The following is a 24,395-nucleotide window of genomic DNA, read 5'->3' as shown; positions in this document are numbered from 1 at the left end:
TCGAACATTGGTTCTGAACAATGACTCAAGCAAGGCATTATTCTCCTCTTCTAAAAAGCTTGTTGTCATATGAAGTACATTTTTTGGTTTTTCATGCTCATGTACACTTCCAAGTTTATATGTTAAATTTGAGTATGAATATCTATTTGTACTTGCTTCACACATGGATTCATTGGAAGTACTCCTTCACTTGAAGGAGTTCATCTCCCTTTCTTTAGCAGAATAGGAAAGTTTGTATTGTAAATAAATGAATGAAAATAGTAAAGAGAAAATAAGTCCTTTTATGAAAACTAGCTTGTCTGGTGCAATTGGGTAGGGACTTTGCTTGAAAACTAGGTAACTAATGGGCAAAGTTCCCAATAATGTTTGTAAACTTGTATGAGTTCTTAAAATCATGTATATTTCAAATCATTATGTCTTGTACTCATGTTGGTTGTTGTGGATCCCTTAAGGCCCACCTGCCAACAAGCTTTGTCCCATCGACATCAGCAAATTATCTAGGACCAAGGCTAGGGTTAGATCAAGTACTTAGGAGCTTGCATGCCTTAATGGCAGGTATCCTTGTCATATACCAAGGGAATACGCCGATGTTTCTTGGTGGATGAATTTTGCAGTCCATTCGACTTCGAAAAATCTATTCATGGCTAGTAGAATGTACCTAATGCCTTGATTCCCATTGACATCAAAGGTGGGATATCTCACACTGGTTAACGACTTCTTCGATGGTCAGTAATCTAATGATTCTTCCTTATGTTTGACATCGACACCATTTATTCACATAAGCAGGATTGCACACGGTGTGTAGCGGTTGAAGACTATATGGTTTTGTAATCTTAGTACATATTTGCAGCAATGTGGAAATTTGTAGCAGCATTTCCTTTTCCTGTAGCAATCATGTTGTTTCAATAAAGGTTGCCATATAGCAGCTTGATCATCATTTGCAGCAGTCATCTTCCTTCTTTGTTTGGGGACATACAACTCCTCAGGCATGGGGGAGAAGGGGACCTTCATTTTTCAGCCTCCTTTACTATCTCCAGTTCAACCTTCTTCAGCAGATTTGATGCCAATTTGTCAAAAGAATTATAGATCTATGTTCTATTTCCTATGTTTAACTAGTTTTGTTCTCAAGTACTTAATGTTGGGCTAGAGTTTTCCTGAGAATCAGTTTGTTTCAAGATTCCAAAATATTTGTAATGATATGAATTTTCAAGTGCTAATCCTGACAACAACACCATCAGTCTCTTAAAAACATATCAGTCTCTCAAAAATATGTAAACTTTGCTGCTAAAGCACCAAGAAGTCTTCTCAGATGTTGGATCTCTCAGTTCACTGCAAAAATCACTGTTCTTTGCACAGTGAGGAAACATGTTTCAACCAATGGACTTGGAAGGTGTTCACACCATCTTCTATACCCAAGATCGTTATAGTAACACATGTATTGCACTTAACTTACCTAATTTGGTCTCGGATAGTTCTAATGCTCACCAAATGTAATTGTATTTTACGTAATTTCTTAAAAATCTGGGCTCTATTCCTATTTCCTAATGTACTCCTAGATTTGATTGAACCACTTCCCATTTCGGCTTCCTCATGATTATGATCCCTATCCTTTCCTCATGTATGTTCATAATTCGAGCATGATTTCCCTTGATGGGCACGACATACACCGATCCATGGGCTAGATGCAGGGTATTATTCCTTAGAGTACGCACAGGTGTTAGTATGATGTGACAAGCAGTCTTTGGTTGAGGTTGACACTGAGTCTATTCCATATCAACGGTCCTTTGTCAGCTTTTGTTCATAGGTATGATGCCGTAATGATGAACAATTGTCACCTCTCACTCCAGAAGGTGGCCAGAGCATTATTTCTCTCGATGGCCATGACTCCAGCATGAAATACACATTCCTTTCTAAGTGCATTACCTTAAGTTCCATTCCCGAATTTTTAATTGCTGCATCGTTTCTATTTATTCACAATCACTGCATACGAATTGTTCTCACCACAGAGGTGTCTCGTAATTTCGATTGGGTGCTAATTGTGGAGTGACATTTGCTATAAGAGAGTCGGTTCATTGGTTCAATTGATCACTTGTCTGTGCCAGTGAATTCTACAGGTGCACTCAGAATTTGACCATGGGAGTGGATAAGCACGAGCCAACATTTGGCCAGTTTTCGCGGACCCTTGAGTATTAGTCTTGTAAGGTGGTCATCGAAGAGAAAGGATGGACAATTTTTCTCCAAAAGTTTCAGGGGTACAATGATGCAGTTGCTTTGGCCTTTGCCCAAACATTTGACGGGAAGAGAGCCAAAGTTGGAAACCTGCAACTCAAGATCACAGAGTAGTCTCTCAGCATAGGGCTACCTTCAAGTGGGGAGCATTTCTTCAAGGGCGGCCAATTACACATTCCCAATTGTGCAACGTTTCTAAAACCGGCTTATCAGTCACTAAGTTGGGCCAAAGGAGTCTTGCATACCTGCATTCAAGATCAATGGCATCCCTTGTTAACTATGATCCAGCGTTTCTTAACCTGCGAAGGAAGGTACGACATTGTTTTTCTATATCATATCAGGCTCTTGATGCATTTTACAGAGGACTGCTCCATAAATATTCCCCATTTCTTGAAATTAAGCCTCCACAAGATGGCCAGGGGAGTGCAATCTGAGGGTAAGAAACCAGAGACTTCCCTCTACCACCATAGCTTGATTAAAATTTTGATTGTGGCTAAACTGAGTAAGAGAAAGAAGTCTTGGGAAGACTTTCTCATAGAGAACTTTCTAGGAGAAGAGACATAGGTCAAGTGGAGACAGAGGCCTATTGGTAGAACCTTGAAGTCTAGGAGGGAAACCCCTGCACCTACCTCACAAAGTACCCCTACTTCCCCCACTTCTCTTGCCCATTCTGTGTCACCTCCTCCCAAGAATTCTAAAATTCCTGATCCCTCTTCTAGCCAGGCAGCTGAGCCTTCAAAAATACAGTTAGAAAAGAAGCAAAAGGAGAAAAGGGGAAGGGAGACCTTAACCTCCACAGATGAGCCAGCTGAAATTCCCTCAACAGGTCAACAAAGTCACCAGCCCAAGAACAAGGTTAGGAGAACCTTGTTTCTTGCTTACAAAACTTTAGCTCCTACTATAGAAACTTCTATACAAGGTAGAAGAAGGACTCGAAGCATGAACAAACCTCCTCACACCCCATCTACATCTCGAGCTGCCAGTCCTCAACAAGTGTTTGTAACCTCATCTCCAGAGTTCATTGCTCAATCTCCATTATCTCTCCCTCAGTCTCCTTCACCTCCATTGCAGTCCCAAATTCCCAATGACATTGCCCAAGATTTACACACTTCCACTTAGCCTTCAGCCAATAAAAAACAACAATTCTCTTCACCTAAACATAGTGTAAGTCAGATGCTTGGAGGAAGTCCTTCCCAAAAATCCACAACTCCAACAAGGACACCTGTTTTTGAAGAAGAAGAGAACCTAAGAATTAAGTTGATCAGACTCCAGAAAAGGATTGGTAAACTCAAAGATCAGGCTCATAAATTTAAGGTACTATTTCACTATGTCAGAGGAGTGAATAATCAACTACGTGATAGTAACTTGAGACTCTTCACTCAAAATTATGCTTTGAAGAGAAATAATAGACAACTCTTGACATGGAAAGAAACCAAGACTCATCCTGCAAAAAGGATCAATGCTAAAAAATTAGCCAGGCAGTTCACCAAATGTTTAGTGCTAGTGAAAATAGGACTTGAAGTCTTGGTCACGACAATTGGCCTTTGACTAGACACTTAGGTGATTCAATCTCTTTTGATTTGAGATGCATGAGGACATGCATCACCTCAAGCATGGGGGAGATGTTGGACTACATTTTTGTCTCTACTCATTGTTTTGGAGAATTTGGTATCTACGGATAAATACTAATTCCCTAGATAAGTAGCCATATCTAGAACAACAATTTAAAGTATTTTAGTATTTTCCTATAATCAATAGAGAAGATGAGAAGATGAGAAGACCTACTTGTAGTTCCGCTTTCCTCTCGTCTCCTTTGTATCAATCTTGTCGCTCCTTCCCGTACTTAATATGCTTGAGAAGTACCTATAAACACAACAACAAACAAAGAATCGATCAAAGCAAAAGATCTATTGAATATAAGTGAATGGAATCAGATACATTTCACACATATAAGCATTATAAGACAATAAAAACATATGGGAGAAAGGTTCAAATACTTTATTGAATAGAAGAAGGAATTACAACCATTGTGTCTAATTCAAATTCATTCCTCTAGCTTGGATCCCATCCACATCACATCAAAAGCATGACAAACTTGTAGCATTACAATACTTGCTTCAAAGCCAATTCTCATAGCAACATTATTTCCTTACAATTCAACATAATCCAACCCCCTGATCACTTAGATGAGTGGTAAATTTATAGGGAGATGAAGGAGGTTTTGTCATAAATGGTGGCATTGAATGGCCTTCCATAATTAGAATTGGTTCCATGGAGGAAGGGATGAGAGGATAGGATGCATCTTAACTCATTCCTCATCCATTTTCGAGCTCATAGGAGTTGATAAGTGAGGGAACCTTCTAGATGACACCAAAAGATAAGAATATTCCCTAAACCCTATGTGAATTTCGCTCAAACTCGCCCAGCGCAAGTGAAAGGAATCCTAAGTGCTCTGCAAAGCACCCTAGCATGGACTTAACTACTCTGCAGTGCACCCTTACATGGGCCTACCTGCGTTGGTCCCTCTAGAGGCCATTTCTGGATGTCTTCAAGTCATGAAACTGTCTGGGAAGGAGGAATTCAAAGGGATGACTTGTTTAGGGCATGTAGCAACTGAAATTAGGGTTGATGAGCCCTAAAAACATTTATTTGGATGATGGGATTGATGTGCCCAAATGGATCTGTAACAGTAGCCCCTTAAAGCATGAAGTTGGGAAAATTCCAATGTCAAATGAAATGCTCTACGATGTGATGAGGAGGTATAGAAGTGGAAGGTGACTTGCATCAATTACAATACATATATCATGATTTTTGATTTTTACATGAATTGCTGAGGGAAGGCATACCCATGCTCATCTTATAAACTTTCATTACATGTACATAAACAGTCGTTTACAGATATAGACCCATGATTGGAATGACTATCAATGTAAAGACATTGTACATATGATTTAGTACTCTTGAAATCACAGTCCAGATGGATGAAACTAGATCCGGGGTCTTCTATCTCATTCAATCGTTCACTCAAGTATGAGTCTAACCATGTGAATATGTGATCTAAAGTCGAGCATGGGAAGACACCATCTAATTACCATCCAATGATGTAAGTTGTTAACAGATGCGAGAGAAATCACCGATAATGATAATGATCCTCAAGGTGCTGCAATACATTCTGCACGGTGTGAATGGATGATTTGATGTCGAACACCATACGAAGTCTTTCGGTTGAAGGCCATTGATGTCAACCTATCACCGGAAGCGAGAAAACTACCATTGATGTATGCAAGCCTTAAGGTACTGGAAGGGTGTTTCTAAGTCAACTTCTTGGATAATGAGCTGATGTCGAAAAGAAGCGACTCGTCGCAGGAGGGCAGTGATGTATCCCACATCAACGACATGAAACGAGTGTAATGATTTTGGAGACGGAATTTGACTGACGACACAAGGTTCAGGAATGGCGGTCATGAAAATGAAGGTTTATGGTATTGAAAAAGATGAATTTTGACTGAATGACTTCTCTTGAACATGTTGGCGACACTGAAATGAATTGGTAGCATTGACCCAAAACAAAGTGATGGATGGTATGATAGACCAACAGTGTGATAACCATCAAGCTAATAACCCAACCCAAATAGTCACGGTGATGGAGTGAAAGTGTCATGTTCAAGGGCGAACTGCTACGATAAAGCGGTTTTCCCCTTTTTCCCATTTTCCCTAGTCATTGTTGACCAGTACCTCTTTATTTTTATCAAGCTTGAGGAGGATACCATATGCTTTTTGTATAATTCCACCCTTTGGGTGAATCCATCGCTATTTGATGTTTTAACGAGTCTAGGGAAGGTGAAACTCGGTCTTGTCTAGATGGACAAGTTTGTCGCTATTTGATGTTTTAACGAGTTTAATGACAAAGTTAACTTGGTCCTTTTCATGTTTAGAGAGTTTGAAAAGGGACAAAACGAAAACTCCACAAGTTTTTTTTCGTTGATTTGTCTCTCAAGCCCGAAAAATCATAAAACAATACGAGAGAGAACCTATTGATCATGTTCGATCAACGTATTCCTTTTCCGTAAATAATCTCTCAACCCGAAAAAGGGTTAAACTTATACTGAGTAGATGTCATTTCCAATCCATTAATGAGCTGAAAATGACAAGCGCTCGACAATCTTTTCATATTTCGAGAGTCTGAAAAGAGCTTAAAGAGGACTCCGCTTTGAGGAACGAGTGGTGTCTAGGATAACAACTAGTTCCGGTGATGTTGAAACTTCTCAAAACATGTTGATTTATGTGAAGGGGCTGGCTAATAATACCACTCATTGTAACCGTTCCTCAAAAAGGGTAAAACAACCAAGTGAAAGCGTATGATCGTCCAAAGGGAGGGTGGAAATGGGATGAAAACAACCAAGACTCATCTAACGAAAGAGGCTAATAGAATGGAAATCACGAGGGTTAAAAATGGAAATGGGTTCATTTTTACACAAGCTTGAACCATAGGGAACTATGCTTGGGTTTCATGTTTACACAAGCTTGAAATGAAAAACTATGCTTAGATTCAGTTTCATTTTTACACAAGCTTGAAATGAAGAACTATGCTTGAGATTGGTTTATAATCCCCCAACATGATGAAAGGGAGAGTCTCCTGTAACCAAATGGAAGTCGAGGCGGTGAAGCAGGATGGTTATCCAACACCTTTTTGGCTTTGTCTAGATAGGGACAAAGGTGAATGGGGTGATTCCCTTCACATAACCTACAGGGAAACTTAACTTTAGCACTAAGTGCATGCCCTCCAAGATTCATTACATTCACCTAAGTAGACTAATCATGGCTATCTGGTGGATGGAATGAAGTGTAGAAATTTTGAATAATTAATCACTTATTCATAGAGATTATCTTGATTATGCACTATTGTGGAATACATGCACAATACATAACCTCCTCTATGTTGATCATCAATTTAGCAGCATTAAAAACAATGAAACATCAATCGCATGCACACATTAACACAGCATGTAACCCAGGGAAAGCATACATCTAAAAACCCCACACTATCTGTATATTATAATGATAGAGAACATCTAACAATACATAGTACAATACTCTTCACAAGTACTCAGTACTATCTCCACCTGTTACACACAAAACTAGCTCAGATCTGATCAATCACAGCTCAAATCTCCTCCACTGCTTTGCCTGCCTCCACTGCGCAATCTGCAAGAGAAATCATCCACTCTTTAAAAAATGAATTCCCTTGGTATACTACGCAAGCCATCATGGGAAATCTCCATCCATGCATGTGCAAATCTCATGCACAACTATAGTCACAACTGATAGCAATCTCAACCTCTAACACCTGTCTCCACTGAACTGTACATGCACTGAGTTAACTGATGTATTCTTCAGTTGCTTTATGAGTTAATAATTAGTGAATTAATTAATAATTAATTCACACAACTCATCACTAGTGTATTCTTTAGTTAGACTAAAATACAACTAGTTCAACCAAGTCAAACTGAACACAACTCCATCAACTCCACAATCAACTCCACCAAACTCAACCACATGAGTTCTAACTGAAGTCCTGCATGCAATAGCTCAACTGACCCACAAAGAAAGCGTATTTCCTTCTGACAGCTGCATGTGCCACATCTGTAGCTCAAACTGAAGTGCTCCAAGAGGATAAGATAATGTTTATAGTCCAAATATTACTATGAGACAATAATATTTGACTGTTCTATTTTTAGCATGGTAGTCTAAAAATAGAAACCGCCCATATGTCTAAAAATAGAAGTCCATCTATTTTTACCAACATGACCAATCATCCATAAATAGCATCCTACAACTCATAGACCATGATCCATATGTCAAAAAATAGACATAGTCTAAAAATAGACTTTGCGCCAAAAATAGCCTGTAGGCCCACTTAGTGAAGGCGACTTCTTTCCACTAAGCTCCATCATCTTGTTGCATTCTCAACGCTCCCTCTCAACAAGATATGGATTATCAACAACCCCTATCCTACCTCGGTGGTATTTGAACTTGCTCCTGGTGAGCGCCTTCGTCAAGATATCAACATCCTGATCCTCCGTTGGAATGTATGAAAGTAACACGACTCTCCGCTGCACACAATCCCTGATATGATGGTACCTGATGTCAATGTGCTTAGATCTATCATGAAATACTAGATTAGCCGAGAGTTTAATGCAACTTTGGTTATCACAGTAAATCACAGTAGGCTCCAAGTGAGAACCGAACAACCTGACCAGGATCTTCCTCATCCATATAGCCTCGCATGCAGCCAAACTTGCTGCCATATACTCGGCCTCTGCTGAACTGAGTGCCACAGATCTCTGCTTCCTGCTGTACCAAGAAACTGCTATCGACCCAATACTGAAGACCCCTCCAGATGTGCTCTTTTTGTCTGTTGGGCTCCCTGCCCAATCTGCATCCGTGAAGCCACATAGCTTCACCTCATCCTCTTGTTTGTACCACAATCCATATCCCGATGTGCCTCTCAAATAACACAATACATGCTTGCCTGCCTTCCAGAAGAGCTTGGTTGGCTTAACCATAGCTTGTGAAAGCTGGTTAACAGCATAGCATATATCGGGTCGTGTATTGACCAGATACATAAGCGACCCCACCAACTGTCGATAAACAGTGGCATCCACTTCTTTTGCTGAAGTGGCATCCTCCTTCCTCCAACCTCCAGGAAGAGGAGTATCAACAGGCTTGCAGCCATGCATGTTGAACTTCTCCAGTATCTCCCGAGCATACTTACCCTGAGAAACAAATAGTCCATCACTGTGCTGCCAAATTTCCAATCCCAGGAAATAATGAAGGAGGCCCAAGTCCTTCATCTCAAACTCCTTAGAAAGATCATCCTTGCAGGAAAGTATCAACAACTCATCACCTGTTAGAATCAAATCATCTACATAAAGTACAATGATAAGCAACTTATCATCCACCACAATCTAGTATAGGTTAGGATTCACCTCACTCTTGGAGAATCCAAGTCCGGTGAAATAACTGCCTATCCGTGTGTACCAAGCACGTGGTGCTTGTTTCAACCCATACAACGCTCTCTTGAGCCTGCACACATGCGATTTGCTGCTGAAGATCTCAAAACCTTCATGATGTTCTATGGACACCTCCTCCTCAATGACTCCGTTGAGGAATGCAGTCTTCACATCCATCTGATGAATGTGCCACCCCATCTGCGCTGAGAGAGCAAGAATCGTCTCTATGGAAGAATACCTTGCGACAGGTGCAAAGGTCTCCTCATAATCAATCCCCTCTATCTGTGAAAAGCCTCAGGCAAAAAATCTTGCCTTGTACTTCTCCACATCCCGTCAGCTGCCTGCTTAACTTTGTAGATCCATCTCGAACCCACCACTGATTTCCCTTCCGGTCTTGGGACAATCTCCCACACACTGTTTCTGACAATCGAATCATACTCTTCAACCATGGCATCTACCCATGCGGGATCCTCCATAGCTTCCTCGAAAGAGGATGGCTCAGTCACAACACATTTGCTCACAAGAGCCATGTATCCAGTGTACCGATCGGGTGACTGTCTCTGTCTACGTTGAGCTGTAGGTGGTCCTACAACCTTCTTTGCATCTTGAGCCAGTCGCTCAGCTTCTATCAAGCGCTTTTGCCCTCTGATGGTTGGCGCTGCTTGAGTGGTCTCTTCCACTCCATGAACTTCGTCCTGTGGCTGATCCATGTCCTGAAGCTCATCCTTAGGAACTAATAGCTCCTCATCTGCATGCAAATGTGGCTCCCTCTTAAGCGAACACTTCATGGCTTTCTCCTCCTGAAATTTTATATCCTGTCGCACAACAGTCTTGCCACTGTCTGGCAAATACACACGATAGTTGTGGGGCGTATCAATGTACCCCACAAATATCCCAACCTCTGCGGTCGGCTCCAACTTCTTCCTGGCATCCTTTGTCACATGCATGTAAACTTTAGCACCAAAAATCCTCAAATGAGAAAGATCAGGCTTCTTACCAGAATAAGCCTCCTCGGGTGTACTCATGCCAAGTATCCTGTGAGGACAACGGTTCTGCACATATACTGCAGTATTGCATGCTTCCATCCACAAGTGATGGGGTAGGCCCTGATCATGCAACATCACCCGTGCAGCACCCACGATTGTTTTGTTATTCCACTCAGCAACCCCGTTCTGCTGTGGGTTATGGGGAGCTATGAGCTCTCTTCGAATCCCTTCTACACTGCAAAAGTCCTTGAACTCGCCAGAGATGTATTCACCACCATTATCATTCCTAAGAGCCTTCACCTTCTTCCCCGACTCCTTCTTGACTAGTGCTTTGAACTCACAGAACTTTGAGTATGTCTCGCTCTTCTTCTACATGAAAAAGATCCAACACTTTCGAGAGAAATCATCAACAAAGATCACATAATACCTGTGTTTTGCTGTCGAAGCTACTGAGAAAGGTCCACACACGTCTGTGTGAATTCTCTCAAGGATCGTCGTGGCGCGACTATCCTTCTTGTGAAAGGTGGCTTTCACCTTTCCCAAAGTACACCCCTTGCACTGATCTGACTGCGCAAGAGTGCCCTTAGGAAGCCCAGTAGTGATCTGCTGCAGTATCTTCAAGGCTCCATGGTGAAGGTGACCCAATCTCCTGTGCCATAGCTCGCCATCATCTCGGCTCACCAATCCTTCTGCCCTGCATGCCATTGCTGCGTAGCCATCTACATGCAACTGATAAAGGTTCCTCACTCGAACCCCTATCTTCTGGGTTTCTCCAGTTGTCTTACTGCGCAGGAAAGCCTTTCCCTCGTTGAAAACAACATCATATCCCTTGTCTTCTAACATCGCCACAGAGATAAGATTCTTCTTCAATCTTGGAACATGCATCACTTCCTTCAATACGAAGGGTTTACTAGACTCCCTCTCAAAGGAAATGGTACCGATACCGGTTGCACTGTATCTACCATCATCGCCCATCTCGATGTGCACTCCAAGATCTTTCTCCTCCAGATCAGAAAACAAATCTCGATCTCCTGTCATGTGAAAAGACGCACCATTGTCCAAGAACCATACCGATCCCATCACACTTGATACCAAGCATGTGATCAATGAAAAATCAAGCTCAAACTGTGAGGCTAGAGCCTCTCTTGCTGCAGATCCAGCAACTTGCTTGTTCTTCTTCTTCTGCGGACAATTAGTGGCATAATGTCCGTGCTGGTGACAGTGAAAGCACTTCACCTTGGACATGTCCTGCTTCTTGCCTTTCGCATCGGAATGAGAATCTTTCTTGTTCTTCCCCTTCTTTTCTTTGGCAGCCAAAGCGTAATTTTCTTCATCAGGTCCCTTTGATGAAGATCCGTCCCTGGTATTCCGCCTGATCTCCTCCTGCACAAGATCTGACCAAAGTCTCTCCCATCCTGGCAATTTCTCCCGACCATTGATAGAGTCCTGGTAGGAATGCCAACTCTTCATAAGACCAAGGAGAGCCAATCTCACCAAGTCCTCATCATCGACAGTCACCCCCACACTTCCCAGCTCATCCCTACATTGAGTGAACTTTGTGAGATACTTGGGCATACTGTCTCCCTTCTCGCATTTAATGTTTCTGAGTCTATCCTTGAGCGCCAGCTTCCTCTGATTTCTCTTGATTTGGAATAGATCTGTCAATGCTTTCCACATAAAGTATGGAGAAGCCTTTCCATGCAGGCTGGACACAATGTGATCCTTCACGCCCTCCAACAGAATCCTTCGACACTTTGCTGTCTTCTTTTGCCAAACCTCAGCTTCGGCAGCATCAGTAGGCTTTGGGATCTCAGCCTCTATGAACTCCTTCAGCCCATTATCATCTAACACCGCCTCCATCCTATCCTTCCATGCAATATAGTTCGTGCTGCCCTCAAGAGCATACTCCAATCGCAATCCGTTGAAAGACATTGCCATGTTGACACCAAGAAAACACTGCTGCAAATTCAAATTCCACCAGCTCAACAACTCAATCACCTTTGATCTAAAATTTGTGAGAACAAAGTATTTCTCATACAGAGATTGACTGTATGGGCTTTTACCGGATATCTCACCTTCCAAAGGAAGGATGAATCCAGAGGCTACCTGGCCCGATTACAGACTCTGCCTGAAGAAATAAAATGTAAACACTTTCTGAATAGTAGATCTGATGATCAACATCTCCGATACCATGTAGAAATTTTGAATAATTAATCACTTATTCACAGAGATTATCTCGATTATGCACTATTGCAGAATACATGCACAATACATAACCTCCTCTACGTTGATCATCAATTTAGCAGCATTAAAAACAATGAAACATCAATCGCATGCACACATTAACACAGTATGTAACCCGGGGAAAGCATACATCTGAAAACCCCACTCTATCTGTATATTATAATGACATAGAACATGTAAAAATACATAGTACAATACTCCTCACAAGTACTCAGTACTATCTCCACCTGTTACACACAAAACTAGCTCAGATCTGATCAATCACAGCTCAAATCTCCTCCACTGCTTTCCCTGCCTCCACTGCGCAATCTGCAAGAGAAATCATCCACTCTGTAAAAACGAATTCCCTTAGTATACTATGCAAGCCATCATGGGCAATCTCCATCCATGCATGTGCAAATCTCATGCACAACTATAGTCACAACTGATAGCAATCTCAACCTCTAACACCTGTCTCCACTGAACTGTACATGCACTGAGTTAACTGATGTATTCTTCAGTTGCTTTATGAGTTAATAATTAGTGAATTAATTAATAATTAATTCACACAACTCATCACTAGTGTATTCTTTAGCTAGACTAAAATACAACTAGTTCAACCAAGTCAAACTGAACACAACTCCATCAACTCCACAATCAACTCCACCAAACTCAACCACATGAGTTCTAACTGAAGTCCTGCATGCAATAGCTCAATTGACCCACAAAGAAAGTGTATTTCCTTCTGACAGCTGCATGTGCCACATCTGTAGCTCAAACTGAAGTGCTCCAAGAGGATAAGATAATGTTTATAGTCCAAATATTACTATGAGACAATAATATTCGACTGTTCTATTTTTAGCCTGGTAGTCTAAAAATAGAAACCGCCCATATGTCTAAAAATAGAAGTCCATCTATTTTTACCAACATGACCAATCATCCACAAATAGCATCCTGCAACTCATAGACCATGATCCATATGTCTAAAAATAGACATAGTCTAAAAATAGACTTTGCGCCAAAAATAGCCTGCGGGCCCACTTAGTGAAGGCGACTTCTTTCCACTAAGCTTCATCATCTTGTTGCATTCTCAACATGAAGGTTTGTTTATGAGATCAAGTGAAAGACTTGACTGGGATTTTACGAGATCTAATCAAAGACTCGAGTTGGAACTTTGCTCCAGGGGACCATGTTTCATTTTTTAATGAGCTTGACACAAGAAAAGGAACTCTGCTCAGATTCCTTGTTTCATTTTGACACAAGACAAGGAACTATGCTCATACTCCTTGTTTCATTTTTTAACGAGGTTGACACAAGACAAGGAACTATCCTCATGACCTTTGTTTCATTTTTTAACGAGGTTGACACAAGACAAGGAACTATCCTCATAGACCCTTGTTTCATTTTTTAACAAGGTTGACAAAAGACAAGGAACTGTCCTCATTGGAGCTGTTTCATTTTTTAATGAGGTTGACTCAGTAAAAGAACTATCCTCATAGACCCTTATTTCATTTTTTAACGAGGTTGACACAAGACCAGGAATTGTCCTTGTAGACCCTTATTTCATTTTTTAACGAGGTTGACACAAGACAAGGAACTGTCCTCATGGGAGTTGTTTCAATTTTTAATGAGGTTGACATAGTAAAAGAACTATCCTTTTCATTTTTTAAGGAGCTTGACACAAGACAAGGAACTATGCTCATACTCCTTGTTTCATTTTTTAACGAGGTTGACACAAGACCAAGAACTATCCTCATATCCTTGGTTTCATTTTTTAACGAGGTTGACACAAGACAAGGAACTATCCTCATATCCTTGGTTTCATTTTTTAATGAGGTTGACACAAGACAAGGAACTATCCTCATGGACCTATTCATTTTTTAACAAGGTTGACACAGTAAAAGAACTATCCTCATCCACATCACATCAAAAGCATGACAAACTTGTAGCATTACAATACTTTCTTCAAAGCCAATTCTCATAGCAACATTATCTCCTTACAATTCAACATAATCCAACCCCCTGGTCACTTAGATGAGTGGTAAATTTATAGGGAGATGAAGGAGGTTTTGCCATAAATGGTGGCATTGAATGGCCTTCCCTACTTAGAATTAGTTCCATGGAGGAAGGGATGAGAGGATAGGATACATCTTAACTCATTCCTCATCCATTTTTGAGCTCATAGGAGTTGATAAGTGATGGAAGCTTCTAGATGACTCCAAAAGATAAGAATATTCCCCAAACCCTATGTGAATTTCACTCAAACTCACCCAACGCAGGTGAAAGGAAGCCTAAGTGCTCTGTAGAGCACCTTGGCATGGACTTAACTGCTCTACAGTGCACCCTTACATGGGCCTACCTACGCTGGTCCCTCTAGAGGCCATTTTTGGATGTCTTCAAGTCATGAAACTGTCTGGGAAGGAGGCATTCAAAGGGGTGACTTGTTTAGGGCATGTAGCAACTGAAATTAGGGTTTGATGAGCCCTAAAAACACTAATCTAGATGATGGGATTGATGTGCCCAAATGGATTTATAACTCAAAGATCAGGCTCATAAATTTAAGGTACTGTTTCACTATGTCAGAGGAGTGAATAATCAACTGCGTGATAGTAACTTGAGACTCTTCACTCAAAATGATGCTTTGAAGAGAAAGAATAGACAACTCTTGACATGGAAAGCAACTAGGACTCGTCCTGCAAAAAGGATCAATGCTAAAAAATTAGCCAGGCAGTTCACCAAATGTTCAGTGCCAGTGAAAAGAGGACTTGAAGTCTTGGTCAAGGTAGCTGGCCTTTGACCAAACACTTAGGTGATTCAATCTATTTTGGTTTGAGATGCATGAGGACATGCATCACCTCAAGCATGGGGGAGATGTTGGACTCCATTTTTGTCTCTGCTCATACACTTTTCATACTACTTTTTGCCCTGTTTTAAGCTACAGTTGAACTCTTTTCATGTCATTTTGACCTCCTTGTGCCTGGACTATACCAAATTCCCATCCAAGGTAAAAGCATTACAAATGGTGTTGTTTTAGCTATTTTGATGATCAATATTGGAAAGTTGAATGTGTGCTTGTTTTTTTACTAATCATTATGGGTGATATATGTGAATATTGCTCTCATAGGGACCCAGGACTTCTACATCAAAAGAGAATTTTGCACTCAAAGAAGGAATTGTACTTAAGGCAACAATCCAGAATTGCACTCTAGGAAATTACACTTGAAGATTTGCACTTAAGGATGAGAAAGATGGTCAACGTGACCTCATCGAATTAAACGAGGAAGATCGATGCTTCTTATGCATAGCCAACTTTCAGCTTCCAAAACAGAATTCTGTCTTATCATTTAGATCTTGTATAGAAAACTGTTGGTTGCTAAGCCTTGATTAGAATGGAAATCAGATTGGCATCTCCATGATTTGATTTTTACTAATTGTAATATGTAAACTGGATTATAAATCTTGTAGCAAACAATGTGGAAAGGGGGAGGATGATTGCCATTTCATTTTGCTATCAAACCTGAAGATTGTAAACTCTGTTATTCAGTAATTAAGCTCAGTACTGTGATTCAACATGGCGAGTCACTGATTCGATTTCGGATCAATTATGAACTCATTGAGTCTCTGAATTGAATGTGTTGAAGTTTAGTTCTTTCCTGTAAGCTTCCAAGTTGACTCCGGGTGTGGCAAGGGCCCACCACAATTTGGATCCAACTTCTGTAATCATATGCGTAGGTAATCTTTGTGTGCGTTTTACTTAATTCCTGCATTTTGATTTAAATTCGTTCTTGAAAAATTGATTTAAGTTTGATTTTGATCAACTGTCAAAAAGAAATTCAACACTATGTGTGTTAATGTTGGATTGGTTTCAGTTAAAGGAATGATATCGTGTGCCAAATTTCGACTAGACAAGCTAAGCATATAATGCTAAGGATTTCGTATTGAATGGTATCAAGGAATTGTTTATATTTTGTTGTGGGTGTGCATTTGACATAAATAGAGCATCGCTCCATTTCTTTGTGTTCAATCTTGTAAGCATTCATTCATATATATGCAAAGAACTAGATTGTTGTTCTTGCCCATCTAAAATCATCTTCAAATTTGAATGAACACTTCCTATGCGTGCTCAAACTAGAAGATCGAATTGAAAGCATGAATCTCTGCATTGATGCATACGAATAAAAATAGAGTATGGTTGAAACTAACGTTGCCTTGAGGTTTCATTATAGAGTCCATAAGAGTTGTGTCATTTTAATTGTAGAATAGGACTTCATGTTCCCAGCATAAAGATTTAATATGAATTTTAACTTGCACAATGTAATTTTGGGTGTGATTGATCGATTTTGAACATTGTGTTTTTAATTCTTTTGTCATCATCTTTCAAATTATCAAGAACAATTATTGAGTGCAAGATTGATTTCTTAGTTTAAAATTGAATTACCATTGCAAATAGATTAGATATTTTAATTCTTTCAAGTGTAAATTGTAAAAGCCAGAAATTAGGGTTTGGATTTCGAATGTAACTTTAAACTATTGAGTTGATGTGTGGAGTCTGTTTAATTAGGAATTTTCTTTCATAGTTTGTCAAAGTAGAATCTCTGGTAAAGAATTAGGCCTTCACTTGAGTCTAGATTCCAGTCCAAGAATAGAATAGGTTAAGTTTATAGAGATTTCAAGTCTTTAAGTTGAATTTGATTATTGATTCCACTTGTGTTAGCAAGATGGATTGATTTCCTTTTTGAAGTTGTGTGTTTATGAGCATTTGTGTATTCCATTACTTAGCTGATCATTATAAAGGAAACATTAAAGCTCTGACCTACAAATTGAATCAAGAAGTGCAGTGCAGCTCGTGTTTACGAGCCCAGATTGACATATAAATATTGGAGGATAGATTCATCAATTAAAACTCTCAATAGGCACTTTCCGTTTAATAGATGCATTATGGATCCAATTCAAAGGCAAAGAAGATTTTGTGGGGATACATTTACAGAGTGTTGTCTGACTAGTAATCTATCCTTCTCAAATGATGGAATGGCGGCTGAATACCACAACTTTTAAGCATGCCGGGAAATGTCAGACAAAGAATACCGATTTGGGGCTCCCCGATGGGGGTGTATACATTGCATTAAATGTTATAGATTTGAAAAGTGTTCCAACAATGACAATTGTCCCTCTCTTCAGGATAGATGGCATGCGAAACGATGGTATGAGCATATCAAACCAACCTTTGTCTAATCACATTAAATGCGTAGAGGTTGGTGTGTGAATGGGGATTTGGGTTTCATACATTACAAATGTATTTAGTTTCATAACAACATTGGATGAGGATAATGGTGCATGCAATGATCAGGTTATGTCTTGTAGAGGGATAATTGCTGAGGCGACCATTAATGATGGGAAGGAGTTCAAGAGGAATGTTTTTGTTAAGTTGTGTGCCAAGTCTACCACTTGGCATTCCATGAGACTGCAATGGAAGGGTGATGGATTTTCTTTCTTACATCACTCCTTTTAGTACAGTTTTTACAAATATGGTAGATGGTATTATGCATGGAAAGATTACGAGAGTGTGAAAAGTGATAGATGGGTGGTTACTATGTTAATCTATCCTCGATCCATAGTAATTCTATCCGAGTGTGAGGATGATAGTTTGCGGTGTTTATTTTTGTTGAGGGCCAATGCTCTTTGGAGGGGAAGTGAATTAATCCAATCTACATTTATTTTCTTAGATATTTTGGAGAATTTAAATGTTGTTGATCCCATTTCTACATAATATAAACATCAGACCAATCTTTGATCTTGCCGTGGTTCTACCCACTTCAGTGCTTCAGTGGACCAATTTTGCAGGGATATCATTCAACCGTCTAGTTCTGGTACGTGGAGTTGTAGAAAAATCTGTGATAGGTTAACCCGATAATGCAATATAAATCAAAGTAGAATACTATATCCTACTTCTACTATCAATTTGTGGAAGCTTAAATACTGAGCTAAACAATATAAACAGAAGAAGAAGAATCAATGGCACAATACACATGAAAATACTTTGGGGAAAGTCTCAGATAAAAACCCCACACTATTGTATTATCACACATGGTGGAAATACATAGGAATTATGTAAAGCCTTAGCTCTCACAGCTAGCCAGCTCTCAGTACAATCCTCAAAGATGCTCACAGGCAATCTTGGCTTCTCTCCAGCCTTCCTCTCTGCCCTCCAAGGTCCTATTTCCTTGTGATGTTCCTTTTGGATGATTAGCCTATTACCAAGTGGAAAAACAAGCCTTCAAAACTGCGCCATCCTCAAGGATGAATCCTTGGTTGCATGCATGAGTTTTCTCCATGAGAAAACACATGCAACTAATAATACACTTTCCTTGAACATTAATCTCAACTGGGTCTTTCTTAGAATAGACATGCATGAGTTTTTGATGAGGGAATCTCCAATTAACTGGAGTAGCACTAATTGAGTGCATTAATGCATCAAGTAACTGGTAACTCACTATTAGTTCCTCAAACAGTTTGGAACTAATATAACTGGACTTCACTTAGTAAACTAAGTTAACTAATTACAACTCAAATATAACTCAATATTATCTCCTTAATTTAAGGGATAACTCTTGCATGACTTCAGAAAGACTTCTAACTTGAATTTCTCCAACTAATTAATTTAAAATAAATTAATTAATCATTTCCAAGTAGCTGTTAAGACTAAATTCGATTTTAATTCACAATTTAATTCAAGGATAAATTAAATTGGAATATTCTTGTTGCCATATTTCAACACTCCCTCTCAACAAGAAAGGGATTAGCCACCACCCCGATCTTGTGTCTATGGAACTTGAATTTCCACTTTGACAATGCCTTTGTCAAAATGTCAGCATCTTGCTCCTTTATCGAAATATACTGCAGCAACATGATCCTCCTCGCTACACAATCTCTGAGATGATGATACCAGATGTCGATGTGCTTGGACCTATCATGAAATACTGTATTCTCAAAGAGTATGATACAACTTTGATTATCACAATATATCACAGTTGGATCCATCCTTTGATTAAACAAAACAACTAGGATTTTCCGCATCTAGATGGCCTCACATGCTGCCTGACTTGCAGCCATGTATTCTACCTCTGCCGAGATGAGTGCTACCGACCTCTGTTTCCTGCTGTACTAAGAAACTGCCACTGACCCAATGTTGAAAATCAATCCTAATGTGCTCTTTTGATCTGATGGACTCCCTGCCTAATCTGCATCAGTGAAGCCCTGTAGCTTCACTCCCTCTGTTCGTTTGTAACATAATCCATACTGAGATGTACCTTTGAGGTATCTCAATACGTGCTTTGCCACATTCCAAAACATCTTGGTAGGCTGAACCATCGCTTGACTCAGCTGGTTCACTGCATAGCACAAATATGGTCGTGTGTTCATTAAGTACATCAGTGAACCCACAAGCCGCCTGTACACAATAGCCTCTACCACTTCTCTTGAATTAGCAACCTCCTTCCTCTAGTTACTTGCTAGAGGAGTCTGCATGGGCTTGCACTTCTCCATGTGGAATCTCTTGAGTATCTTGTTGGCATACTTTCCTTGAGACACAAACAACTCCTCATCCTTCTACCACACTTCCATGCCAAGGAAGTAATGCATGAGACCCATGTCTTTCATCTTGAATTCTCTTTCAAGGTCCTCCTTGCAAGACACGATCAATTGATCACCACCAGTCAATATGAGATCATCAACATAAAGTACGATGATAAAAAACTTACCTTTCACCATGATGTGGTACAAGTTCGCATCCGCTTCACTCTTTGTGAAGCCCAACCCAGTGAAGTAGTTGTCTATCCTAGTGTACCAAGCACGAGGTGCTTGCTTCAGCCCGTACAACGCTCTCTTGGGTCAGCACACATGCGACTCATGATAGAAGGTCTCAAAACCTTCCGGCTACTCTATGTACACCTCTTCCTCAATCTGGCCATTGAAGAATGCAGTCTTCACATCCATCTGATGGATCTTCCAATCCATCTGTGCTGATAGTGCCAACATAGATTTGATAGATGAGTACCTTGAGACAGGAGCAAAATTCTCATCATAGTCAATCCCCTCGACCTGTGAAAAGCCATGAGCAACAAATATTTCATTATGCTTCTCCAAACTACCATCAGCAGCTTGCTTTACCTTGTAAAGCCAATGGGAACTCACAACTGACTTGTTCTCTGGTCTTGAAACCACATCCCAAACACTGTTATGAACTATGGAGTCATACTCCTCCACCATAGCTTCAACCCAAATCGGCTGCTGCACTGCTTCCTCAAAGAAAGATGGCTTGGTCTCAACACATTCCCCAGCAAGGGCCATGTATCCAGTGTACATCTCAGGTGATCTGATCTGTCTACGTTGAGAAGATGGTGCTCCCGCATTCTCTCTCGCATCCTCCAACAATCTGTTAGCTTCTCTTGTGCGCTTCCGTCCATCTCTGGAAGACTCTGCTTGAGTGGATGTCTCCACTCCTGGAACCTCTGCATGTGGCTTCTCCACATCAGTCTGAGGCTCCTCCTCCTTAGGAGCCAATAGTTCCTCCACAACTTGTAGTTGGAGTTGCCTCTCAAGGGAAACTCGCATGGCCTTTTGCTCATCAAACTTGAGATCTTTGCGAACCACTGTCTTCCGACTGGTAGGCAAGTACACCCGATAGTTGTGAGGTGTATCAGTGTACTCCACAAATATCCCCAACTTTGCTGTCGGCTCAAGATTCTTTCGTGCATCCTTTGTCACATGGAAATATACCGATGAGCCAAAGATCGTGAAGTGACCCACATCTGGTCTCTTACCAGAGAAAGCTTCCTCTGGTGTCTTCATCCCAAGTATGAGATACGGGATTCTATTCTGCGAATAGACTGTTGTGTTGCATGCCTCATCCCACAAGTGAAGTGGTAGGCCTTAGTCATGCAGCATTGCCCATTCTGCCCCTACAATAGTTCTGTTCTTCCTCTCGGCCACCCCATTTTGCTGTGGGTTATGAGGTGCTGTCAACTCTCGTTTAATTCCTTCCGTTGCACAGAAGTCCTTAAGCTCTTAAGAGACATATTATCCACCATTGTCACTTCTCAAGGCCTTGATCTTCTTCCCTGACTCTTTCTCGACCAAAGCTTTGAACTCACAAAACTTAGTGAAAGCTTGGTCCTTCTTTTGCATGAAATAAATCCAGCATTTACGAGAATAGTCATCATTGAAAATCAAATAATACCTTTGCTTCGCTGTGTATGCCGTCGAGAATGGCCCATACAAATCAGTATGAACTCGCTCTAAGACAGCCTCTGCTCGATTGTCTCAATCATGAAAGGAAGACTTGGTGTACTTTCCCAAGGTACAACCTTTGCATGTGTCAACTTGCTCAAGTTTACCTTTGGAAAGTCCTGTAGATATCTGCTGCATTATCTTCAAAGATCCATGATGCAAATGGCCCAACCGCCTGTGCCACAACTAGCCAATGTCTTGGCTTTGCACCAATTCTACTTTCGTACTCAATGATGCATAATCATCTACCTCCAGTTTATAGAGATTCTTCACCCGAATCCTTATCCTCTTGGTCTGAATCATGGCTATGTGTCTTAGGAACTCCTTTCCTTTAATGAAGACAACATTGTAGCCTTTGTTCTCCAAAATCACGACCGATACCAAGTTCTTCTTCAATCCAGGCACATACATCACATCTTTCAAGGTGAGAGGAGCTCCATGCTCCCTCTGAAAAGCAACCGTGCCCACTCCTGAAACACTATACCTTCCGTCGTCACCCATCTCTATGTGCATCTTGAGGTCTTTCTCCTCCAAGGCACTAAATAAATTTTTATCACCGATCATGTGGAATGAGGCTCCACTGTCAAGATACTAGACACAACCCATCATCAATGACACCATGCATGCGATGAGGGTAAAGTCCATTTCAAACTGAGAGGCTAATGCCTCACCTTCTGATCCTTCTGAGGATCCCTTCTTGGACTTCTTCGATGGGAAATTAGTCACATAATGTCCCATCTTATGACAATTAAAGCATCTTACGTTAGACATGTCACCCTTCTTCCCTCCATGAGAAGAATTCGATTTGAAATGGGAAGCCTTCCCCTTCCCTTTCCTTGCCTTACTTGCTAAGGCCAGATTTTCTTCATCATAATTCATGGATGAAGAACCATCTCGTTTGCTCCTCTTGATCTCCTCCTGCATAATATCCGACCACAGTCGTTCCCAATCTGACAGTTTCTCCCTTCCATTCACAGAGTCCTGGTAGCTATTCCAACTCTTTGGAAGGCCAAGGACAGCGAGGCTTACCATATCATCATCGATAGTAGTTATTCCCATAGTGCCAAGCTCATCTCTGCAGGTGGTGAGCTTGTTCAGATATGTGGAAATAGTATCGCCCTTCTCCATCTTGATTCTTTAAAGCTTATCCTTGAGCACCAATTTCCTCTAGTCGCTACTGTTCTAGTAGAGGTCCTTCAATGTCTTCCACATTGAAAATGGAGTATCCTTCTTATGGAGACTCGAGACAATATGCTCTCGAACTCCCTCAAGGATGATCCATCTCGCCTTCGCCACACACTTCTTCCACTCAGCCAACTCTTGTGCATTAGCTGAAGCTGGCTTTGGGATTTCTTGATCAATGAATTCCTTCAAGCCATTGTCTTCTAATACAACCTCCATTCTATCTTTCCATGCTATGTAATTCGAGCTACCTTCCAAGACATACTCGAGTCTCAAGCCATAGAACACCATTAGCCAACCTTGAAGTATGATATGAATTCGATTTTCACCTGCAACCCCGAACTTAAAACTGTGAATTCTCTTCTCAGTATACTGTTCACAGCTCCAATACCATGTAGAAAAATCTGTGATAGGTTAATTCGATAATGCAATATAAATCAAAGAAGAATACTATAACCTACTTCTACTATCAATTTGCGGAAGCTTAAATATCGAGCTGAACAATATAACCAGAAGAAGAAGAATCAATGGCACAATACACATGAAAATACTTTAGGGAAATTATTAGATAAAAACCCCACACTATTGTATTATCATACATGGTGGAAATACATAGGAATTATACAAATCCTTAGCTCTCTTAGTACAATCCTCACAGATGCCCACAGGAAATCTTGGCTTCTCTCCAGCCTTCCTCTTCGCCCTCCAAGCTCCTATTTCCTTGTGCTGTTCTTTATGGATGATTAGCCTATTACCAAGTGGAAAAATAAGCCTTCAAAACTACGCAATCCTCAAGGATGAATCCTTGACTGCATGCATGATTTTTCTCCATGAGAAAACACATGCAACTGATAGTACATTGTCCTTGAACATTAATCTCAACTGAGTCTTTCTCAGAATAGACATGCATAAGTTTCTGATGAGGGAATGTTCAGTTAACTGGAGTAGCACTAGTTGAGTGCATTAATGCATCAACTGACTGTTAGCTCACTATTAGTTCCTCAAATAGTTTGGAACTAATTTAACTGGACTTAACTCAGTAAACTGAGTTAACTAATTACAACTCAAATATAACTCAATCTTATCTCCTTAATTTAAGGGATAACTCTTGCATGACTTCAGAAAGACTTCTAACTTGAATTTCTCCAACTAATTAATTTAAAATTAATTAATTAATTATTTCCAAGTAGCTGTTAAGACTAAATTCAATTTTAATTCACAATTTAATTCAAGGACAAATTAAGTTGGAATATTCTTGTTGCCATATTTCAACAGGAGTTTGGTACCCAGGTAGCTTCTTTATCTGGTTTTAATTTTTTAGGGTTTAATGTGCAACTAGGGTCACTAACTTGCAAGTTTCAGTTTTCAGTTCCTCCTACACTATAATTCAGGAATTGTATAGGTCTAGAAAGTTAATTCCTTAGGTTTGCTTAAGGAAATCTTGTCTTGTTTGGGTGTCTAGTACTTGTTTTCTATT

Source organism: Pinus tabuliformis, chromosome 6 (genome assembly GCF_031772625.1).
Source record: "Pinus tabuliformis cultivar Carrire ecotype Pingquan chromosome 6, CPIR1, whole genome shotgun sequence".
NCBI classification, from domain to species: domain Eukaryota; kingdom Viridiplantae; phylum Streptophyta; class Pinopsida; order Pinales; family Pinaceae; genus Pinus; species Pinus tabuliformis.
This window is presented reverse-complemented; position numbering follows the sequence as displayed.